This window comes from Acinonyx jubatus, chromosome B3 (assembly GCF_027475565.1).
Source record: "Acinonyx jubatus isolate Ajub_Pintada_27869175 chromosome B3, VMU_Ajub_asm_v1.0, whole genome shotgun sequence".
NCBI lineage: Eukaryota > Metazoa > Chordata > Mammalia > Carnivora > Felidae > Acinonyx > Acinonyx jubatus.
The window spans coordinates 134,998,677-135,010,700 of record NC_069386.1 but is presented as its reverse complement, the minus strand read 5'-3'; the positions used below and the strand labels follow the sequence as shown (position 1 = coordinate 135,010,700).

The 12,024-nt window shown below is 50.4% G+C and overlaps 1 long non-coding RNA gene across 1 annotated transcript; it reads right to left on the bottom strand.

Annotated features, from left to right (window-relative positions):
• Positions 1-6,326: 6,326 nt before the first annotated feature.
• On the bottom strand, positions 6,327-11,159 carry LOC128316112 (uncharacterized). Its single transcript, XR_008299635.1, has 3 exons — positions 10,342-11,159; positions 8,852-9,275; positions 6,327-7,987 (listed from the first exon to the last, which is right to left on the bottom strand). It is a non-coding gene; the product is annotated as an uncharacterized LOC128316112 (long non-coding RNA).
• Between the last annotated feature and the right edge of the window lie 865 nt (positions 11,160-12,024).

The following is a 12,024-nucleotide window of genomic DNA, read 5'->3' as shown; positions in this document are numbered from 1 at the left end:
GTCATCACTACGCCTGAGTCCATTGCCTCAGCTGGGTGGCTGGAGCCCCTGGGAGCTGGCAGGGCCTCTCCGTCCACATGACCGGCGTGGGCTTCCTCACAGAATGGCCGGCTCAAAGGAACATCACGTGATGACTGCGTCCAAAGGGGGGAGGAAACAGCCAGTCCTCTTTCAGGCTGGTCCCGGAACAGGAACACAAGAGCCCTGCCTCTTCTGTTGGCCAAAGCAGGTGGGAGGGAGGCAGATGCAAGGAGCAGCCTGTGTGTGGAATTGGCGGTGGTCATCTTTAGAGACAACCACAGGGACCCTGCGTTCCTACCGACGTGGGCTGGTGGAGATTCAGCTTCTGCCACTGGATAGACGGGTGCGTGTGTATGATACACACTGGGAACTTCCATTAAAAAAAAACATGTTTTCAAAAAGGTGCTGCTTACTAGTAATGTGTTTGGAACGTTTACCATGTGCCAGACCCGTCTGTATCATCTGCCCCACATTTAACTGCCCCGCAATCCTAGGACACGGGCACTCCTATTATCCCCGTGTCATAGAGGTGGAAACGGAGACACAGGAAGTAATCTGTCCTCCAAGCCCACTTCTGGGCACTTGTTCTAAGGAAGCAATTCATTCTCAGTTGTCAGATGTTCGTGACAACATAGTTCATAATGGGAGACTGGTTACATCAATCACCATCCATCCATAGAACAGAGAACGGGACAGCAGTAGCACAATATTTTTTTTAAGTTATTTTAAGAGAGAGAGAAATAGAGAGAGCATGAGCAGGGGAGGGGCAGAGAGAGGGGGAGAGAGAGAATCCCAAGCAGACTCTGAGCTGTCAGTGTGGAGCCCGATGTGGGGCTCAAACTCGTGAGCGGTGAGATCATGACCTGAGCCGCGACCGTGAGATCGTGACCTGAGCCGCAATCAAGAGTCAGACGCTTAACTGGAGGAGCCACCCAGGCGCCCCAGCAGTAGGACAATATCGATGTGCCATGATTCTCTCAACATAGTAAGTGAAAAAACCAAAAGACTCAAAAACAACGTATATCGTATCCTCCCATTCTGTGCAAAAATAAATATACGTTACAAGCCCTTAAAAGCGGCCGTGCCTAGGTAGGGATTATGAATGGGAGAGTTTTGTCTTTTCCTTAATGTGTGGTGCGTTCTCCTTTGACAATGAACATGTCTTGCTCCGGAAGGAAGAGAAAAAGGACTCAAGGTGTGGCTTTTAATTCCTGAAAGGGAAAGCAAAAAGAAGAGAAAAGGCTGTCTCCTTAAATGAGAGAGCTGTAGGCGACTGGAAAAGTCAATGACCCAGAAAATCACCCTCGGCGGTTGGGGCCCCCTCGACCTTGTTGACCAAAGTCAAGTTCTCGTAACTGAGCAAATGTGGCTGAGAAAGCTCAGCCTGCCACTGGGGTGGGGGGGGGGGTCTCCAAAACCCTCAGCTGCTATGCCCCTTCGTCAACCATGGCCACTGGTTCTGTCTGCTGAGTCCGGGCTCCCGGGAATCTGCATGGTCTGCTAAGCCCACCAGTGCCTCCTCTGTGGACACAGGAGGGTGGGCAATGACTCACCCCCTCGCCTTCTTCAACGACAACTGTGCTGATGGACCTCTGCCCCATCCTCCACCACAGACACTTGGCATCCACCCCGTCTCTCCCTCTCCCTCTCTCATGGCAGAAATCTTCGAGGCTCCCCCATATTCTTGGCTCCCGGTGTGCCCTTGCCTCCTCGCAGCGATTCAATCAAACGTGAACCCAGGCGTTGCTGTGAAGGGGTTTTACAGATGGAATTAGGATCCTGAGTCAGTTGACTTTCAGATAGGGAGCCGTCATGGTGGGCCTACCCTAATCAGAGGAGCCCTTAAAATCTGGGCTGGAGGAGGTCAGAGTTTGGAAGCAGCAGGGAAAGTTCTTGCTGACCTAAAGCTGGACGGGCCACCTGGTGAGGACCGCGGTGGCCTCTGGGAGCTGAGACTGGTCCCCGATCAACAGCCAGCGTGGCATCGAGGACGCGAGGAACTGAATTCTGCCAATGACAACGATTGTGTTGCTTGGTGGGTTGGGGTTGCCCGATTCGTGCTGATTTGTTACACAGCGACACAAAACGAGCGCGTTTTCCTCCTCCCCTCCCTTCCTTCCTTCCCTCCTTTGTGTCTTTCTTTTTAAACATGCTGTGGATACTTTTCCCCGTCGTTACAGAGTATGCGGAAATAAACGCCATGGGTGTTGGCGGATTTGACTCAGAAGGACTGAAAGCCTGGCGTTGGAGCACATCCAACAGGGGAGGCGCTGACTCGGCCCAGAACTCTGTTCTGTCAGATATCTGTAAAACAAAGTTCCTCCCCAAAGCGCGTTTTTGCCACATTCGTGTCCTTTGGGGGTGGAGGTAGCTCACTACCTACAGTCAAAGAGAAAAGCTCACACGTACAGAAATCAGCAGAGTTATGATGTACCTGGTGGTGAGCACCGCCTTGTTCCCACGAGCTTTTGTCCGCTTGACCGTCTTGTTCGGTCATGTTCTGCCTTCTTTTCCTGTCGTGTGTGTGTGTGTGTGTGTGTGTGTGTGTGTGTCTTTGATCTCACGGGCTCGTGTGCTCCAGCCCTGCGTCAGACCCGCTGCTGTCAGCACAGAGCCCGCTTCAGATCCTCTGTCCCCCTCTCTCTCTGCCCCTTCCCTGCTCACACTCTCTCCCCCCCCCCCAAAAAAAATTTAAAAATGTGCGGTACGGAAGCCATGTCCAAAGACTCTACCACTATTGACCTCCAAAATGAGGAAACATTTCAGAGACAAACCGGTTTGATTTGATTCGCAGCCTTCCAACTTAGTGGCCGGCCATTCAAATTTCTTGACCTCTCTGCCCCAGAAGGCCCCTGTGGAAAGTGGTCTGCCGGAAAGTGAACATATGTGAGGTCTCCAGGCACAGAGTAGGGCTTCAGTATCTGTCACAGTTTTTCCCTTCCTTTCTGTCCTTCGATCTCATTTCACTTTTTCTCCCTCTTCAACAAACAAACAGGTTTTTGGCCTCCTGAGCAAGACCCTTCTAGAAAGAATTCAGGTTACCGCCCCGATAACGAGGTTTGGCATTAGCCTTGGCGGCTGTGTTTGAATGCTTTCAGGCCATGCAACCTCACTGTGACAATCATTTATGACCTGTTTCTGGCCTGGGCAGAGACCAGGCTGGACAAGAGGGGGATTTGGGTGGGCGTGGGTAAGAGAAGCAACCATCAGGAGAAGCAGCCATCAGGAGGGTGTGTCCCAGGGGCAGGAGCGTCACCTGGCTTAGCTTTTGTCGCAAACTCCAGGCATCTGTGTGAGGGAACAGCCTGTACTTCTGGGGCACAGCAGCCGGGACCCTCAACCTCCCCAGAGTCAGAGTGAAGGCCTGTGGGAGGTGTCAATACCGAAGAAATGATCCGTCAGACGAGGTCTGAGAAGAGGGGTGGGAGGAAGGGCCCTGGAGGTCAGGCGTGGGGCCCGGCAAAATGGGGAAATCGGTGACGTGTATTTTTACAGGCTAACGGGAACCTTACAGATTTGCTGGATCTTCAGCTTCTGGGAGGCAGGAATCTTATCTGACTCATAGAATCCCCAGGCACCCGGCCAGGCAAGGTACGAGGGCACCAGAGGGACAAAGGGAGGAGAGAAGAAGACACACCCTTTCCCTTTTCACAGCAGGAAACAGGCCAATATGGCCCAAGGTTTAGTCCCAGAAATGCCTTCCTGTTCGGGTGTCAGTAACTGAGAATAGGTTGAAATAAGATCTCTGCCGGTTGATATTTTTTTTCCTTTAAAATTTACATGTGTCTTGGGGCACCTGGGTGGCTCAGTTAAGTGGCCGACTTCGACTCAGGTCATGATCTCACCGTTCATGAGTTCGAGCCCCGCGTCGGGCTCTCTGCTGTCGGCACAGAGCCTGCTTTAGATCCTCTGTCCCCATCTCTCTCTCTCTCTCTCAAACCTTAAAAAAAAAATTACATGTGTCTTTGGGTGGTGGGAATGCTCGCCTACGAATGGATCTCACAGATGACAGCTGGTCTCAGGTCTGGTGCTCTGTGAGCAAGCGACATAGGCGACTGCCCCCTTGGGCAGCCCAACCTGGCCCCGCGTTACCTGGTGTCCAACAGGATGGCTCGGACAAGATGCCATGAACATTCTTCCTGGCTTCATTTTATACCCTCGCCCTGGTGTCTGTCATTGTCGTCTCCCTCCTGGACTACTGCAACGGTCCAAGCACGCCCCTCTGCTGCCTCATTCTCTTTCATCCACTTACAAATGAGAATGGGCTCCTGGAACACTGTTCCCTCCGTTTGCCTCTACTTGTAACTCTCCAGTGGCCGGACTTAAAACACAAGTAAAACTGCTCACTGCCCTCTGCTTCAGCCCACTGCTGTCCACTAGTCCCCCGTAAACACAAAAAGCTCTCCCATCTCAAGAATATGTTATTCCCTTTGCTGAGAAGTCTTTCCTCTCAATCATCCCGCTCTCGTTCTCATCCAAGTCTCAAATTAAACACCACCTCCTCAGAGAGGCATCCCGGCCCACTCCTCTGAAGTGGGTCCACGATGGGCTCTAGCATAGGCTTCTATTTGTGTCCTTTACGGTGCATGTCAAAGTTTGGAAATTATATATTATTTTGTTTATCTGTGGCCTACTATGTGGCTCCACCATGAGCCAATAATTCCTATGAGGAGAGGGACCATGTATGTCTTGTCGACCACTGTGCTTCCCACGGTGCCCGGCACAAGAGGTAGTCATCATATACGTGTTGAATGAAAAACGAATGAGCACGAAGGTAAATGAACGTCTCAAGTTCCTGGTGGCAGGCTGTATGCAGAGACTATTCAAGGACACTACCCGCTGGTAATACACTTAATAAGGACCGGGTTGTAAGTGATCTTAGGCAGAACTTGCGAGCAAAGACACTAACAGAAGAAGGTGACTGTGCCAGGACAGGCCAGTATGGACTCAGAAGGCAGACTTGGAGAGATAAACCATCCAGACAGGGCCAGACCTGTAGCCAGCCCCTTGGCCACTCTGGCCAAGAGCTGTCACTGGCCCCTTGGTGACGAGGGAACTAGAAATCAATGTGGCTGCCCCACTGGTCCCGGTGTGGTAGGGGATCATTCTAGAATGCCCGCTAACAGTGTCCATTCCTACTCTGAAGTACGTGTGCCTGCCATTCTCAGCCAACCAGGCTGTTCTCTTTATCAAATAAGGATTAACGAGCTCCCTGGGGGGCATCAGGGATAGGTCGAGGGTCCTGTGTCCCCGTGATCCAGGCCACGATTCTAAGACGTATTCTCATCTATTTCTGGTGGGAATGTGCTGCATTGCAACTCTTCTGGAAGGAAATTTGGCAAGATATATTAAGAGCCTTAAATATAGTCGTGCCCTGTGACCCAGTAACCCCACTTTGAAGAATCTACCCAAGAGCTAGGCCCAGAAATGTGCACTAAAACATGAGTATTAGGTTTCCCATCTAAATGTACTTTTAATAATCAGGAGAACAGCAAAATGACATGACCAAATATCCAACAATAGATTGGATATAAGTAAATAACGGTCTATCTGTATTATGGAATATTATTAGCTGATAAAAGTTTCCAAGGAAACGTGTTTCCAAGGAAAATGTAACAGCATGGGAAAGTGTAATTGGGGCTGTTGGGGGGGAGGGGGTGGATGCAACTAATTTTTTGCATTTTTATTACAAATAGAAATGTTTAACGGGCGCCTGGGTGGCTCAGTCAGTTAAGCATCTGACTTTGGCTCAGGTCACTATCTCATGGTTCGTGGGTTCAAGTCCCGCGGCCGGGCTCTGTGCTGACAGCTCGGAGCCTGGAGCCCGCTTCGGATCCTGTGTCTCCCTCCCTCTCTGCCCCTCCCCCATGTGCACTCTGTCTCTCTAAAATGAGTAAACGTTACAACAATTAAAAAACATACACACCAAATCACATCCATACTTCCTTGGTTCCAAAGACAAGTTTCACCAGAGAGGGAGGGAGGCAAACCACAAGAGACTCTTAAATATAGAGAACGAACTGAGGAGGGTTCAGGGGGTGGGGGAGAGGGGAAAACTGGTGATGGCCATCGAGGAGGGCACTTGTTGGGATGAGCGCTGGGTGTTGTATGGAAGCCAACTTGACAATAAATTCTATTCACACAAAAAAAGAAAAAACGAAAGGTTTCACAACGTAACTTTAAGCGGAAAAACAAATCACGAAATACAAAACCAAGTGTATAGAATGAAGCCTCTTTTGTCAAAGAAACACGGAGGCACCAATCCGAGAAGGATATATCGTCAAGTGATTAGCAGAGATGACCTGTTGAGATTATCAGGTATTTTTATTGTGATCTGCTACTGTGAGTAGGCCCTGAATTTATTATTAGAACAAAACAATAAACAACTTTTAGTCCCAAGAGAAAAAAGTCCTGCTGCGTGTGTGTGTGTGTGTGTGTGTGTGTGTGTGTGTGTGTAAGCGAGGGAGGTGTAGTATTTATAACGGCCAAAGAAGAAAAGGAGACAGTGGTCACCACGGTGTAGTTGGTCATGTGAACAAAGTAAGGAAAACAGCCAGTCAATGAGCCCGGAACGCTTGGCCATCCTTCCTAAGCCAGCATAAAATATCCAATATCCACCCACAGAGGGCATTCCCTGAAGAGTCTGGGCACGGCCAGCCCGGAGCCAGTGAGGCCTGTCTCCTTCTCGCCTCACAACCCCTGCAACACTGACCACGGAGAGTCTGGAGGAAGCCCTCACTGCGGCCGCAGCAGCCATTTTGAATTCAGGGATTTCCGGCATTTTTGTTCTCAGAGCCACAGAGCTTGAGAAGCTCTCCTCCCCAAGACGGTGGGTGCTTGGTTGACGGTTTTTGGTCCGATACATATTTACGACGCCCCAATTCTAAGTCTGACACACCATCTCACACGCTATTCCTTTGCATCCTCAGAGTAACTGGGGGTTTGGGGGTGGGGAAGGGGCCATGTAGGATTACCCCCGTTTCACCTGTGAGGAAACGGAGGCCAGGTAGCAAGCAGCAGAGCTGGGACCTGACGCCAGGTTTCGCGGCTACGACGCTGGCCGACTTCCCACCACACCACAGCTGCCTCTCCGCTTCAAAGCCTGGAAAAGTTGATGAGCTCTGCAACCTTCTGTGGGGCTCTGCAGAAACGAACTGGCAAAAGCCCGCTTGTCTGAAATAGCTGTGGTCCTCAGCTTCCTGGAACAAAAACACTCTCTTTCCCGAGTGGGGACCGGCCCGTTAACCCGTCCTTTATTTTCATGCAAGGCAACTCCCCACCAGCCACAAATCATTTTCCAGGCCTTTCCGCCAGGCAGCTCTGCTTTGGGAGTGCAATGTCCCTCGCAGGGTGAGCGCGTCGTCTTCTGGACCCCATCGGTCAGGCGAAGCAAAACCAGAAGTATCACGTGAAGCTGCAAACCTAAAATCCGTTACAACCGAGGCCCAAACACACGACACAGAGAGGAGAGGGGTGAATACACAGCCTCCAAGTGCAAGGCTAAAAGGTTTCCAGGCCTTGCGAATGAATCAAATGCGCTAGGACCCAGGGTGGCCGTCCATGGAGCTCCTTACTATGGGAGCTGCTTCGCAACGGTGACTTTTTTTCTTTAAAAGTTTTGATGTGATCAAGTTCTGGATGGGGCATAGAACAGAGCTCCAGAAGGCACATGCAGGATGTCTAGCTGGGCCGAGGATCGGTCCTCATCTGGATGAAAAAGATGCCTTCCTTCTGAGCAACAGTGCAGGAGACGGGGGAGGTTCCGTCCGGTGAAACACGACATCTCTTGGTCCCCGGGATGAAGATAAAAACAGCAGAAAGGGGCAGAAGAGGATGATGATTTGCCATTTATTCAGGCCCTGAACACAGTGTTAGGCACTTTACGAATATTATTTGTCAGAATTGAGGTCCTCTGGTGTGCCCGGCGATGGTCTGACCCTTTCCAGGTATGAACTCTTTGGTTCCCCTAATCAACATTAGGAGATAGGTACGACGATCACCTCCATTTTACAGATGGAAAAAAACCAAGGTCCCGCAGAGACGCGCAGCATCCTGCCCCAGGCCACGCAGATGGTAACTTGCAAGCCAGGAGTGGACGCGGGTCGTCTGCCCCAGACCACGCGCCCCACCCCCCCACCCGACCCCTGCACTGTTTCTCTGGAAGACTCTGCGTGTGATACGACATTAAGCTATAGAAGTTGAGGAGGTGACGTCAGAGCCACGTGGCCTTTGAGACCCGAGAGGCGCTTTGGTGACTTCTCCCTCCCTATTATCCAGGGGGACTAACTCAGCCCACCCCGGCTAGACAGAGTCAGAATCTGTACTTTAACAAGGTCCCCGGGAGATCTGGGTGCACATTTGAGAAGTGATCTCTACTTTCCACCTTCTGCGATAAGACCCTCAGTGGCCCTTCACAATGGTCGAAAGCCAGGGAGTCTGTGTCCCAGAAAAATATAAATATGCAGAGGCTACAGATTTCTGCTCAGGTTTCCAGAAACTTCCCCCAGTGCTTGGAAGCCCAGCCAAGAACCCCTGGATATGGATTCCACGTTACGAAATCTGGTTCCGGAGCAGTGGTTTTCAAAAACGAAAACTAAAAATTGTAAGCAGTGCCAACTTTTTCCTATTCACAAGTGAAAGCTCATTCAGAAGCCCCAGGTATAAAATGGGTTTGGAGGGAGCCACAGCTGCTGAACAGGCAAGTGGCCCCCTTCCCACGGATCCTGCCTCCCCTCCACTCAACCCCGAGGACTTTGGGGGTCCTCAAGCCCAGTGGAGCCCCCGCCCCCACCCTACCCCATCCCCACCCTGCTGGCCGCACACAGGTCACCTGCAAATAGGTTTCTTCTTCATCTGCTTTGGTCTTCAACGTCCCCAGGACATTCTGAGGATCAGCTGCAATTTGGAACACGAATTGAGGGCATCCCAGCTGCCAGGCCACGGAAACTGTGTCCCTGCGTCCCATTTTCCCCGGGGCAGGGCTGCTTTGGGTCATTCGTCCGTGGGTCATCGTTGGCAATGCCCACTTCCACTCCTGGTGGCGTCCCGGTTTGCACGGGCATATCCTTGTCATCACTTCCATGCAGTTAATTCTTAAGCATCCTGGAAGACGCAGCTAAGAAACCCTGTCCTGTGATGAGATACCACCCCACCCCGGTCAGAACGGCCGATCTTAACAACAGATGTTGGCGAGGATGTGGAGAAAGAGGATCTCTTTTGCATTGTTGGTGGGAATACAAGCCGGTGCGGCCACTCTGGAAAACAGGATGGAGGTTCCTCAAAAAATTAGAAATGGAACTACCCTGCGACCCAGCAATTGCACTACTAGGCATTTATCCATGGGACACAGGTGTGCTGTTTCGAAGGGACACATGCACCCCATGTTTATAGCAGCACTATCGACAACAGCCAAGGTATGGAAAGAGCCCAAATGTCCATCGACGGATGAATGGATAAAGAAGATGTGGTATATATATATACCATGGAATATTACTTACGATCAAAAAGAATGAAATCTTGCCATTGACAACAACGTGGATGGAACCGGAGGGTATTATGCTAAGTGACATGAGTCAGAGAAAGACAAATATCATGGCTTCACTCATATGAGAACTTTAAGAGACAAAACAGATGAACATAAAGGAAGGGAAGCAAAAATAAGATAAAAACAGAGAGGGAGACAAACCATAAGACACTCTTAAATACAGAGAACAAACTGAGGGTTGCTGGTGAGGTGTTGGGTGGGGGGGGTGGGCTCAATGGGAGAGGGCATGAAGGAGGACACTTGTTGGGATGAGCACTGGGTGTTCTATGTAAGTGATGAATCACCAAATTCTATCCCTGAAATCATTATTGCACTCTACCTTAGCTCACGTGGATATACATTTTTGACAAATTAATTAAACAAAAAAACAAAAAAAGAGGGGCACCTGGGTGGCTCAGTCGGTGGGGTGTCTGACTTCAGCTCAGGTCATGATCTCGCAGTCCGTGAGTTCGAGCCCTATGTCGGGCTCTGTGCTGACAGCTCAGAGCCTGGAACCTGCTTCAGATTCTGTGTGTCCCTCTCTCCCTGCGCCTCTGTCACTTGTGCTCTCTCTCTCTCAAAAAAAATAAATAAATGTTAAAAATAAATAGATAGGTAGATGGATAGATAGATAAATAAGATAGATAAAATCCTGTTCTGTGAGACTATAAACTGGAACACTTTTGCCTGCAGGTAACTAAAGGCTTACTACGACACAGAGCTACAAGTCCAGAGATAAGGAGTTCCGGCTTAATTCTGCTAGCAGTTTAACGAGCAAAATACACACAGTCACCTACCCACGATGAGGACCAGAGGCAGAAGACTGGGGAGAGGACTCCACAGAAAGCTTTTTCTTTTCTATTGCAGTGAGGAAAAGGTCTCCTAGAGGCGCTGTGCCCTAGACCCACCCCACCTGACTTTCCCTCACATCTGATTGGCCAGAACATATCACGTGCCCAAGGCCGAGCCAGTGACTGGTGGAGAACAGGCGCTTCTTCCTTGGCTCCAACCAATCAGCAGTCATCCTCCGGAGCTGGGGGCAAGCTCAACCTTCCGGGGAGAGCTGGCCACCATTTTGAAAACAATGGCCCCTTTAGGCGTCTTCCCTAACCCCCAGGCTGGGGAGTCCTCCTCTGGATTTCCAGAGTCGGCTGTGGCCCCTCTATTATGGCATATTTCCCTTTGCAACTTGTCTTTCCTCCCGCTGCCTCATATTAGCCCCGCAAGAAGAGAAAGCACAGCCTAGCCACCTTCCTCACCTCCCAGCTCCTCAGAGAGGGCTGGGCACCTTGTAAGAGCTCCCAGGGTATTTAAATGACATTGCCTCCCGTGCAGTGTTCCCATAAAGTATTATACTCTCCTTGTTTTGGATGCACTTGATGAGATCCCTCACGCTGGGGAAACACAAGGTGGTTCCCATCCCCTCTTAAACCGTGCCCTGAGCACCGGGGCTGTGGGGGCACGTGTCTGGATTCCCTGGGAGCCAGCTCAGTGTCTGACCCACAGGACATGTTTGTGTTTTAAGTTATAGCACATAACTGACAAGCTTTTATGCAGTACAGCAATGAAGAAATGAACTCATCTACATGCAATACGGATGAACCTTTCAGACATAAGGTTAACTGAAAGAAGCCAGATATAAAAGAGTGATGATAAGTGTAAGAGTCTATTTACACAAAGTTCAAACCGGGAGAAACCAATTCTTGGTGGTGATGGAGAGAAAAGTGGTTGCCTGCACGGGGTTTGACCGGCAGGGGGCCCAAGGGAGCCTGGTGTGGGCTAGAGACGTCCTAGCTCTTGACCTGGATGGTGGATACATATGCATACACAAGAGATTTAAACCGTGGTACATTAGACAATGGACTCTTATATTAAAAAGGAATGAATTGTCAAAGCATGAAAGGACGTGGAGGCAACTTAGATGCGTATTACTGAGTGGAAGAAGCCTAGATGCTCTACATGATTTGGACCTAGGACGTTCTGGATGAACCAAAACTTTGGACGCCATTGAGAGATCAGTGGTTTCCAGGGATGGAGGGAAGGAAGAGGAATAAACAGAGCACAGAGGATTGTTAGGGCACTGAAACCATTCCCTATGACACTGTAACGGTGGATACGTGGCATCACACATTTATCCCAAGCCCACTAAACACACAACACCAAGAGCGAACCCTCCCTAAGGTAGAGTATGGACTTGGGGTCATGCTGATGTGTCGAGGCAGCTTCATCGACTGTAGCAAACGTACCATTCTGGTGGGGGGTGTTGACCATGGGGGAGGCCGTGCACGTCTGTGCACGTGCATGGGGGCAAGGAGGGTCTTTGTATCAGCCACTCAATTCTCGGTGAAAAAGGATAAAGTGTTCTCCTCAAAATACTATGAGCCAGCACTCAGTAAAGGCTGACGGGAAGCCAGGTCTAGCCTTGGTCCTGTACCTGTGGCGTTTCTAGCACGCACGTGGCGGGGGATGGCAGGACTCAC